This window comes from Callospermophilus lateralis, unplaced genomic scaffold (genome assembly GCF_048772815.1).
Source record: "Callospermophilus lateralis isolate mCalLat2 unplaced genomic scaffold, mCalLat2.hap1 Scaffold_194, whole genome shotgun sequence".
In the NCBI taxonomy this organism is placed as follows: domain Eukaryota; kingdom Metazoa; phylum Chordata; class Mammalia; order Rodentia; family Sciuridae; genus Callospermophilus; species Callospermophilus lateralis.
In genome coordinates, this window is record NW_027512953.1 from 1,490,416 (window position 1) to 1,503,031 (window position 12,616).

Consider the following 12,616-nt stretch of genomic DNA (forward strand, 5'->3'; position numbering starts at 1 on the left):
CATGGTATGGAAAAATATTTTCAAAATACATTTATTCTCTTTCTGCCCTTTAGGTTTGCCATGCATTATTCTTTGTTTGAAATTAGCATTCGTTTCTCTCTTTTGTTGCATTTGCCTGATAAATATTTGCACATCTCTTCATTTACAGTTTTTTCTTGATAGTCTGATTTTTATTGTAACTCTGCTGTTTTTATGGGTCTTAGTATAATACATTACACAGTGCTTGGTTTGTCTCTTGCTTATCTTGTTGTAAATTCAAATTTGTTTTACAGGGTTTCCACTGGGGGTGGATATGGACCATTCATGTTAATAAATACCATACATGAGAAACATAGTCCTGGGAAAACAACTCAAAGCAGGGACTGAGTCTCTGCATATGTGGTTGAGAAAATGCTGAGATAGGGAAGTGTTTTTACATTTGCTGTTTCTGCCTGGAATTGGGGAACCCTGATCTTCACCTGAGAAGCAGTATGGGAGGTAATGTGCTTTGTGGAAGTGTCTTTAACATGAATAATAACAGCATCTCTGGTAAATCCAATTTTGTGGGCTGATTACTGGGAACATTTTCTTAACGATCTTTCTAGATCTGCTAACACCTTTAACTTGGACAAGATATAAAACTTACAGTATGACTAAGGGATATATTGAAAAACTCAAAGTGACACAAAAGTGCCACAGATGCATATTTAAAATCTATAAGTGATCTTTTACCTGGTTTTGTATAGTAAAGAACGGCTGGTTTTAAAATTTAAGTTCTTGCACACAAACAGTTCAAGCCAAAGTGACCACATTGTATTATCACACACCATTTATCATCTTCAAAGATATTCCTCTCTACAACTGAGAGCTAGGAAATACTTCAAGCATCAAGCTTGCGGGTAGCTGCTATAACTGGAGTGAGACTGTGTTGCCTGTGGAAATCAATCAAATTGAAGTGAGCCAGTTAAGTGAATGGCGGATTGTCACTGCTAAAATTCTTACTACTTCAAGTGACTTCTTTCCACACACATTTTAATTCATCACAGAACCAATCCCACAAGTGTTGGGAAAAGCACACAGCATGGATTCTGACATTCTTCATTGCTAATGCACCTACACAATCCAAGGATTCTCAGAGAATACACAGTGAACTCCTCGTGTGTTTGGGTTTGAATGCTTTTATCCCACAGTGAGCTCCTATCACAAAAAGAATCTTATACCTAGAATTTAGCTGATTAAGCACATCAAAAATATCTTTGAATATCCCTGAATTCAGACTTCAATTGCCAGGTCCCAGGTGTTTAGATACCAGCCAATGATGCTCTTCTATTTCTCTTAAACTTTGGACAATTATTTCCCTTTTCCTACTTGTGGAAAATAAGCTGTATTTAAAGTAGGAAAAGAAAGATGTTACATAGGTGTAAATAACAGAATCTCTTTTTCTCCCCCCACCCCCTGCAGACTGAGTGCATACAATGGCTGGTTAAATATAGGATACCACCAAATCCGTATTGCTTGACCTGAGTCTCTTATTCCACTTTGCAAATGGCAGACCAACTGCACATGTGCTAATATATACATTCTCTGCATAGAGAATGCTATAGGGACATATGTAGATATTGACAAACAGGAGAGAAAGTTACATTCCAGAGACCAGTGTGTACCGGATCTCAGAAAGGAGAGAGCAAGGCAAATGCAAACACTAATGTGAAGAGAGATCAGATAATAAGGAACATAGACTCAGGAGATCCGCTCACCCACAGGCATCTTTGAGTAGGCAACAGTGCTCTAGAACTCTGGTGCCTCTGAACACGAATCCCACTTCTTGAATCACCCACACCACACCTTTAAAGACACGCTTAGCACACAGTCCCCCTTAAGTCGAAGCCTTTGGCTGCTGATTTAATTAAAGGACTTCAGCATGTCCCATGGGCACAGTCTGAAGCACTTCTTTGGACATAGACTTCTCCTTTGTGCCAATTTTCTACAGATACTTGGTTTAATAAGCTTTTCTGAATATGTAATTCTGACCTTGCAGAAACCTGTGACCAGTATTGTCAAACTCCTTTGGCACAAAGCACAAGCCTAACTAATATATCTGGTCTAAATTATTGGAGCTTTATGAATTTATGAATTATTTTCCCTAAAAGATATGTGCTTCCAAAAATGAATAAGTAATGAATACCTAGTATAGTCCCAAAGACAACTGACTGAATTGGTTCAAAGTGGGGGATTTTCTATAACCTAAACCACTCCTCCATTTCAAAAACTTGGCTCTTACTATCCACCTGTCTGGGTAACTTCTTCACTCAACAGCTTCTTTGATCACATTTTACTATTTTGTAAAACAAGGAATATATCTATGAACATACTGGGAAATAAAGGCAAGCAGACTATCTAGGGATTAATGTGCACGCTGCAATGAATACAGAATCAGAGGGCGAGAGCTGTTATATAATTCCCTTCTCATGCAATAGAAAACAGATTTACTTAATTGCTTGTGCTTAAGGGCAATGTCATCTTGCATGGCTTACTGTTTTATACTGATGGGAGAATATTAAGTTACTAATGGCACAAGTCTATAAAAAAAATTCATAGGCCATGAACTAGCATGTTATAGAAGGAACAGATTGGCAAGCAATGGCACTAATTTATGAAATTCCACGTTTCGGATGCTTGACTCTTCACAGAGATGATTTTATGCTTTCTGCAAAGCCCATCAGTGCCATGTAAATCAGGAGAGTTAAATTACATTATCAACGCCAATGTTCTTAACTACAAGTTCCTCTTCTAGAGAGCAACTATCGAGTTCAGCCTTTGAGCCTCTCTTTGTGGCTGTGGGGTGCATGTTACAGACAAACTGCTTGGGATATTCAGTCTTGCAATACACATTTATTCAGCATTAAATAAGACAGAGAGTGCCATATTGGTTGGAATATTACCAACAGCTTTGAATCCAGCTGATAAATCTAAAGCATAATCATCTACATTATATGGCAAAATTAATTAATATTTCAAACTGAATTTTTTAAAAAGAATTAGCTATTGATGGACACAATACCTTTATTTTATTTATTTATTTTTATGCAGTGCTGAGGATCAAACCCAGGGCCTCACATATGCCAGGCAAGGGCTCCACCACTGAGCCACACCCTTGGCCCCTCAAACTGAATTCTTGATTTAAGATTAAGTTAGGAGAACAGCTGGGCTAGAGAAGAAGCCTTTCCCACCCTGAGTAAAGGACCCTCAGGGGAGTGACATGTGAACATTTTACCCCTCCCACACCTTCCATCCAAGAAGGAGAAATTGCAAAAGACTCTATGGAACAGCAAGTCAGCTGAAAATATTGGCACAAGCCTTTTCCTGTTGTGATAAAAAAAAAACCAGTCACAATTTTTAAAAGTGGGAGGCTAAGGGACTATACCAATTAAGAATGTTCTCCAAAGCTTTGATTCAGTGAGAACAATTAGAAAACTAATACTTATAAAACCAAATAAAGAAAAAAAAAAGAAAAAGAAAACAAAAATGGTACTGCAATTGTACATAATTCTAGGTAGATGTCTAATATCTCAGTTTTCCATTTTCTTTTAAAAATTTTCTCTTTTTAATACTGATATCCAGGAATTGCCTTAGCAAAACCCCAAAGTGGATGGCTTAAAGCAACAGATTATGTCGTCTCATGGTCGTGGCAGCCAGAGGTCTGAAATGTGGGTGCTGGTATGGCCCTGCTCCCTCCAGAACCTGTAATTCTGATTTCTTCCTTGCCTGTTCTGGCTTCTGGTGCCCCAGGTACTTCTGGGTCTGTGCAGAATAACTACACTTCTGACTCCTCCATGTTCTTATGACCTTCTTTCCCCTGTGTGTCTGCATCTCTCTGTGCCTCTGTCTACAGACCCTTCTTTTTATAAGGACACCAGTTACTCAGGAAGACCTCAGATTGATTTTACTAAATTATCTTTGCAATAATCTCTTATTTCCAAATAAGGGTCATATTATGAGGCATTGGGCATTAGGAGTTTAAAACATATGAGAGAGGACACCCTCAAATTCCTAGCATCATCATTAAAACTGTGTAAGATCCTGATACGTTAATATACCTGTATAGGCATATACATATATTTAATAAGGTGTTGCCACATGAATGTATTTGAATTGACCCTGATATGGCTTTCTGCTTCAGGGGATGCCTACACGGTAAATGCCTAAGGACAAACCCAGGCTTGACATCTCCATACAGTAGGAAGTTTCCGAGTCAAGGCACTAAGATGGCAGGTTGGCTGGCCCTGCTATCCTAAAGTTACACACATGCAACCAGTCGATGGTCAGCCTTGGAGGCTCACCAACACTGAGCCATTATCCAAGTGTCAATTTTTCCTTGAGATCTGTGACTTTTATTCATTTATTTATTTTTAACATGGAACCCTCACCAGTGAGGAGGCAAAATGGAATGGAACCCTGAAGAAGACCCACAGATTTGGGCTTGAAGTTCCACCAGTAACCAGATAAGGGACTCTAACAAAGTTTTTGTACTTTTCAAGTCCTCAATTTGTACACCTGTACAATGAAGAGTCTTATGCTGTTGTCCAGAACAGCTACCAGGAACAGTGGGGTGAGGCATTCAGATAAAATACTTATCAAATGTAACTTACCCCCAGTTCATCATAATATGACCTGTTCAAAGTAAACACCTGTGTGAGAGTAATTTCCATGTCCTGGGATACTAACCACAAACTCTCATGAAGAATAGCATTTAGTATAAGTGCGACATGCATCAGTTTTAATTAAAATTACAGGTTAAAGTAAATGTGCTCAATTTCTGGTAATTACACAAACAAAATTAGATCAAAACAGAATTGAGACACCAGATTCACTCATTTAATATGCATTTCTAGAGCATCACCTATGGGCCTGATGTTTTTTTTTTTTTTAAAGGCCAGGTGTTACAGACTTGAGCAATATGAAAAAGGATGACAAAAATATCATGACTTACCCCACCGACTTTCTCAAAGTGAGATCCATCTTTCTTAAAATCCGTGAGGGCCTCATTGAAATACGAAGTGAACATAATGTCTAACAGTGGATCGTGTTGTGCCTGGCAGGGCAAAATGACGCTTTCACCCACAGAAACGTCCATGTTAGATGGCGCCAGCGTTATCCTAGTTGGTTCTATTAGGGAGATAATTCATAAGTAAAACTGTAGCATTTCTGTTGTGATGAAAGCAATTTGTACAGGCAAATTCTTCATCCACCCTATAGTGTGTGAGCTTTTATATGCTTAGGTATACACACACATCTATGCAATGAAAAGCCTCCATGGTTAAAATAGATGTTTTAATGCAGTCCTATAATACATTTCATGGGATCCACCAAATTTTGTGAAAATAATTAGCATATCTGAGTCAACAGGTTACAAAAGTTTAAGATGAAAGTCACCAGTAAGCAAGAGTTAAAATAAGACTGAAAAATCCATTTCAATTTAGTTTTATGGTTTTGTGAAATATAGTGGGAGAAACAGAAACTACTGTGTTTTCACCAACTTTCAATGACTAAAAAACACATTAACATCAAAATTCAAATAGACTCAAATCTTTGATGTGTACGTGGATTTGAAAAGCTCAGAATAAGCTTAGAGATGCTTAGAATAAGCGCAATGGGAGGGCACTCTGCTAAAATGTTAACTGATGTCGTTTTTTTCCCTAGTGGAAATGTCTGTGGCACATTCTGCCTGCCCTTACCATGAACCTTCTATCTTTTCTGAATTAAATTTCCTTGCTCCAATTTTCCCAGTGCCATTCCCCTTGATGTTACACCATGTGGCAGAAAATGTCTTCAAAAGTCACTTGCATATGTGGTCTGTACTTTCTTGATTAAATAGCCTCTTTAACCCAGTAGTTGGGCATAGGTCTCCCTGACTAACCTGTTCTCATCAAGGTCCCCTGCTATGAGACCCAATGATAAAGTCTTGGTCGCATTCTTTGAGCCTCTAAGCTCTGTCACACTTGATTACTGGTTCTCCCTCGTACTCTTTCCTCAACTGGTTTTGGGGACATCATGCTCCTGCAGTATTATTTACTGTCCTGGTCATTGCTTTTCTGTATCTCTCTTTAAGGTCTCACTTCTGCTACTATATTTCTTAATGTACAATGAATGTGTCAAGCTCAGTCCTTTTTAAAATTCTTTTTAAGGTGATCTAAGATGGTGTCTTGGCTTCAAGTCCTCATCTATATGCCAACAACTGTGAAATGTATCTCTTCATCTTTGATTTACACAAGTCCAAGGTCATCTATCCAACCACCTACTCACTGTCTCCACTTAGGTGTTAGTCACCATTAGTTCCCATAAAGTACATGGTAGGATTAAATTCTTAACTCTTTTGAATTAAGGCAGAGCAGAGTACAATGCTTTGGCTGATGAAATGTTTGTAAGAGTTACATGTAGCAGCGACAGGCAGAATTCTGCAGGAACTAATAGGTAATGTGATGTGTCTCCTTCCTGTTCTGTGGTGACGTGCACTGTCCCAGATGGTGGAGACACTGGGGGTCTTTGTTCCTGAATGAGGAAGCAAAGCTGACTCACTGAGGACTTGCAGTATGCATGAAAAGTGAAGCCAGGCTATTTTAATCCACTAAGATTTTGGATCTGCTTTACAGGGAAAGATCCTAACGATATTCTAAACATCCAAACTATGCTCATGCTCTTCTTTCACCCCAAAGCTTTGAAACCCACAGCCTGAGCAATCTCAGCTGTTCTGCAATTTTTTTCATTTGTTCACCACACACCCTGCAGTCCCTCCTGACTCCTTTCTGAGACCTCAAATCCAATTTGTAAACACCTTATCCTTCAGAATATATGCAGAATCTTATCCCATCCCATTAGCTCCTCAGCTGCCAATCTCACTTGGATCGTCATCACTTCCTGTTGGTTAACAGTCATGGGCTCCTGAGACTTTGAAAAACAGCTAGAGTCACCCTTTCACATCATCTTATTTCTCTGCTGAAAACCTTGCAGTAGTTCCACTTTTCAATTCAAGTGAAAACTGAAGTCTTAGCAAGATCTACAATTGGTCCACATAACTGCACCCTAGAAATCTCCTGGTAAACTCCTTTATCTCCCTGGAGTCTTTGTAACAAAATTTCCATCTCACTTATCTTGATTCATACTCTAACTCATATTTCTTCATATAGTCTCTTTACATTCTCAATTGTTTGCAATATACTTCCTTCTAATGATCTCCTTATTTCTTCTTCCTAATTTTCATTTCTCTATCTTGGGCAGAATGTAAGAAGAATAACTACAGATTCTGTTCCAATGTTTTCACTGATCCAGCTCAAACAATGGGTACATAATAGGTGCTCGTTTTTTTTTTCCCCTGAATGGATAAATGAACAAAATTAACCCAAAACTTAAATCTTATCGATATCAACAGTTATTTGATGAGCTTGAACATCTCCAGAAAAGACCAATTTTAATGAAAAAGAGAACACACTTAGAAGATCTGACCCAATAGGAGAACATAAAATAAAAGATTATCAGCATATGCCATTTTCCCATCATCCCAGCACAGTAGTAGCCAAGTACCCCACCATGTCCACTGTGCTGTGCTATAGAAGTATACAGTGTCATGTTCTTGACCATCACTTGTTAGAAACACAAGCGCAAACACATTTTTTACCTTCACAATGTACCACATTTTGTGGAAAACACATGCCCAGTTTCTTTAACCATAATAATAATATATGTCATGAAACGCATCTCTGATAAACCCATCTTGACGAAACACACGCACCTGTGACTACCAAGTGTGTTGTCCCATTGGCTTTCCCAAACTGGTTTTCTGCTGTGCAGGTATAGGTTCCTGAGTCAGCCTTTGTCACATTGTCTATTTTGAGTCCTCTATCTTTTAAAAAAGAAAATCTAAAGGAAAAGTACATTTGATCAATAAATGTGTAATAGTAACTTTTTTTTTCAAAAAATAAATAGCAATTTTTTTTTCAGAATTTATTATCTTATGCTAATACTGTTAAGGTCTGATAAACTAAGCCATGGCCTTTTAGGAATAAAGAAAATGAAAAGAAAACATGCATAGATACACAGAGTTGAATAAGAAAAGATGCTCTACCAAATTGAACTTTGCATGATGTTTTTATGCAGCACTACTAAACAGCATTACTTAACATTGCACCTAATTTGTAAATGCCTTTATCAAATAAGTGTGAAATGTTTTCCAAAAATATATATTGTTGTAGATTACTCATGGGGTAACCTTGTAAGTTTTCAGAAAATAAAAAGCAGACATGTCATCATTTCCCTTAAATTTGAAAAAAAAATATATGGAAACCAAGAAACCTGCTTGTCTTTCATTATGAACTAGGAAAGTCACAGTTGACTTAATAAAAATTCAAGTTTTGTAAAAAATAAAAATTGTGTGGTCACCTATGAGCTATTGTAAAGATTCTGAAAACTTTGATTAATATTACTTTTAAGTTTTTGAGCATCCATTTGAAATACTTAAAGCTTTAGCATCTTACTAATTGATCAAGGAAATATTATAAGTGTCTTATATGCAACAGGCACTCGGAAAGTCCCTGGGGTTTTTTACCTATAGATAAAAAGTCTCCATCTTTGTGGAAATAACAGTCTACTAGAATCGCAGACATTAAGCCACTAAGTAAACGTGAAAAGTTCAGAGATTTGAGAAGTATTCTGAAGGAGAGAGAGAGGGTGAAGGAGAATTACTTTATGTGAACTTCCAAGGTAGGGGGTTTCAGAAGTCCTCTTAGAAGGGGAGTCACTTGCACCAAGAAAGAACAAGATAGGATTATCATCTCTCATCCGTCTGATCCTTGTACCTTTGTTGCCCAAGTTGTCTACTCATGATCATATTCTCTCTCTTTGAATTCCTAAAATCATTATATCTATACTATCTACTGACAACTGAGAAGGGCTTTTATCTTTTGTGATTCATATTCTTAATGCATGAGTGTTGCATTTATGCAAATGGATGGCAAACTTCTTAAAAGCTTTGGAGCCCCAGTGTCAGAATGGTTAATACATGTTTCCACTTTTTGGGCCACCCATAGAAGAGCTAGGTAAGATGACAAGGATATTAGAATAGAATGGATGATATCAACTCAGGCTTTAAATATTATCTTATTTGTTGCAAGATTTTTAGATGTGTAACATCTTTATAACTACAGAGTCACAAAAAAAGTCACTGTGAGTAGAGTTTATGTATCAAATAATATAGGCAGCATTGATTTTGTATGGATTTTTAATAGCCTGGTGATTTACTTTCATTTGCATCCTCCTACCTTTTCTCAAGTAAAGAGATCCAGGGAAAATTAGCACCAGTACACAGGAGCTGTTCATGATCCTGGATCCTGAGGAGAGCTATCCATGAATGTTTGCTAGTCATGTGTTATTTTTCTTAACTATATCAAGGTAGGTTAAAAACAAGAGTTTGGAATATTTGGCCTACTAAGAAAATCAAGGAACAAGAATATTGTATTTCAAATTGGGGAAATTTCATTAAAAAAATTTAAAAATTCCAAGAATTTTTCTAGGAATCAATAGAAAAGCACATTGTATTTGATTTCCTTCATGAACTGTGACTATTTGTTTAGTATAAAATAAAAGCCCATTTTTGTCTCAAAAAGGTAATCAAAGAACTTTACAAAAAAATATCTTTATATCTTAGTCTCCCAGAGAGCAAAGGCTTTTTTTAATTAGTATGCAATAATAACTGAATTCCCTGCAGAGTAGAAAGATGTATGAAAATTTAAGATATGAAAGTATAGATCAGGAATTTTGAGAACCGTGGGGAGTAAACTTAAGTATAAATCATGCCTCTCTCCCTCCACCTGCCCAATCCTTGCTGAGACTTTCCTCTCTAGTACCTCATTGACTGTAGGAAGAAGACTGTATCCTCAATCTGAAAACCTAGAAATCACTTACCTAAAGCAAAGATAAAATTCCTAATTACTATTACTATTAAAGAAAAGGCCAACATAGAGGGAGAGGTAAAGGATAAATTGAGAAACTAATTGAGGAAAAGAGAGTGATGGGATATCCGATTGAGAAACTCCTTGGAAGAAAGAGAAACTGTAATCAAGGACACTGCTCCCAGCACATTCTAGTTGCTGATCCCATCAGTAAAATCTGGGGGCCATGACACACAAAGAGAATATCACTTGATCCAAAACACTGCTCTCCAAATGTCACCCATGAAAAGAAAATGAAGATTTGCTGGAGACTTTAACTATGTAAAGAAAGGAAGCTGGCCAATGATATCAGAAGGTTAGGAAGACATTTAAATGGCAGAGGCAAACTCATCTGGTTTGAATGACAGGAAGGGGACAGAACTGGAAACTCGATGAATTAGTAAGCTTTCAAACAAAGACAAAAAAAAATGCCTCCTGTTGACTGATCAGATGTTGAGCTTTCATTTATAGCTTCTGATCTTGATATCACAAAAGTAAGATAGGTAATTCCAGTTATCTCTTCATGTTATGAATTAGTAAATTTCCACTAAAAATAAGAAATTATTTGGAATATTGGGAGAACAAGAAGTCCTTCATCGTATTAACTCAAGTTAAAATTGGGTAAATCTGTCTTCATGGCCATGTTGACATGAGGCACAACTTCACAGGCCAGGACTAACATCTTAAGAATCACTGGAGGACTTGAAAACAAACATAATGACTCTCAAAGAATGTAAACTCTGTGTGTATCATAAAAATTTAGCTAATTGGTTATTTTCTTCCTAAATTGGTTCTTCCAGTAAGTTCTAAAAGGCCCACAGGGCATTTTGCACAACATAAAAATAAACAATATTCAGTAAATGGATGAAGTAATTGTTTCTCAACAGAAAACCTTCAATAAGCCAAGCTTCCCTACAGAGATTTGAAGTGAAAATTTTATACCACTTCACTATAAATGAAATTGCTTTCTAAGCTTTCTGGGAACAGGTTTTTCTGCAAACAGAGCTGAAAATATAGATAACAATGAGAGACTCTAGTCTTGGCACAGAAGGTTAAATAAAGATTTCTGAGATTAACATTCAGAAACATGGTATTCCAGTTTGCTTTGAGTAATGGGCAATTTAAATCACTGTGGCATTTTAACTTCTTGATCAGTTTCATAATACACCTTTATGTGTAATTTTTATTGGCCTTTCCTGTTGTAGCAAGAGGTTAATTATTTCCCTTAACTTTATGCAGTCTGCGGATGGTTTGGGATAAGTCAACATAATTACTCTGAGCTGCTCTAATGATTCATGCTATAATTCAGTGATGGCATTGAATTTATGACTTTTAAAAAACACTGTTTGCTCAGAAAGTATAATGTTGTCTAGGCAACGCTGACCTGTGCTTTAGGATGGCATTTAAGCATCCGTAATAACAATGTGTTCAAGAACATGGAAAGTGTGGGGTGCTCCATATATAAAGCAGGGTGTTGAAGATACTGCTTTCCCTTTGCCTGTGTTCTGAATATGATGGCAACTTATTCAACTTAGATTTAACAAACACACTGCCACTCCTCCTTTACTCAGGAAGTGCACCTCAGCAGAGATGAGAACGCATAAAGTCAAACTGATTACTGCTGTACAGAAAATTGACAATGCTATTTTGGGTAGTGCCTTCTGAGCATGTATTCTAAGGGCTGTTTGCATACAATTATTTCCAAGAGAAAAGCACTCACCATGCATATGCTAGATAATGACAGTCAAGGAAAGGAACTATGTATTGATGAAACGGAGACAAAATAAACACCAGAGAAAAAGACAGGGTATCTTCTCACCTACAGCTACTCTCACACCTACAAGTTTGGCAGAAGCACTGTCCCCCCTGCAGTTCAAAGATCACCTGCAGACAGTGTTTAGAAAAATAATACTAGACTTTCATTCTTTCTGGTCTTTCATCTTATAAACCCAACAGTGTTTGTTTAGTGATCATTAGTCAGACAATCTACTAGGAAAAGAGAAGCGGAAGGGGAAAGAGTCAACTATTAATGATCATATCTTTGAGGAAGGTAGCAGTGAAATCAGAAGTGGCTCTGTGGTTTTGCCAGACACACATGTTCCATGGAGCAGGCACCTGAAGTCCTAGAGTAGATGGAGATTGGCTTCACTCTGCAGCTGGGGAAAGACTGAATTGAGACCAACAGACATGCCTTCATATTCATAAGGATGGAACTAACAATAAAAGGTCATTTGCTTCACTTCAATTCAGTCTTTCTAAATATATATTATCAGGTCAAATATATCTGGAGCTAAATGAATTTATATGAAAGTGACAAAAATTTTCTCTCTAGAGGACTCAAATCTGTAGGGAAAAAAAGGACCTTTAAAGAGGATTTCCAGTCTAAATGATTATATTCAACTGTGCACTTAATTCATTCATGAGGCCCAGGCAATAATTCATTTGAAATATTTGCATCTGTAAACAAAAGAATATCCACAAATATCACAAATACTCAAATATTAAATGATAATACAAACAAATAAAAATCCCAAATAAGATAAATGATGGTTTGATGGCTTATATATTGAAAGAAAACTTCAAAGAGTATAATAATTAAGACTCAGAGGGTCCCCACCCTGGGCTCTCTTCTTCTCTGATCCCTGATTCAAATCAAT

At 37.0% G+C, this 12,616-nt stretch overlaps 1 pseudogene; it reads right to left on the reverse strand.

The window, feature by feature from the left end:
• Positions 1-12,616, reverse strand: part of LOC143389233 (contactin-3-like) — a 63,568-nt pseudogene that overhangs the window by 24,921 nt on the left and 26,031 nt on the right.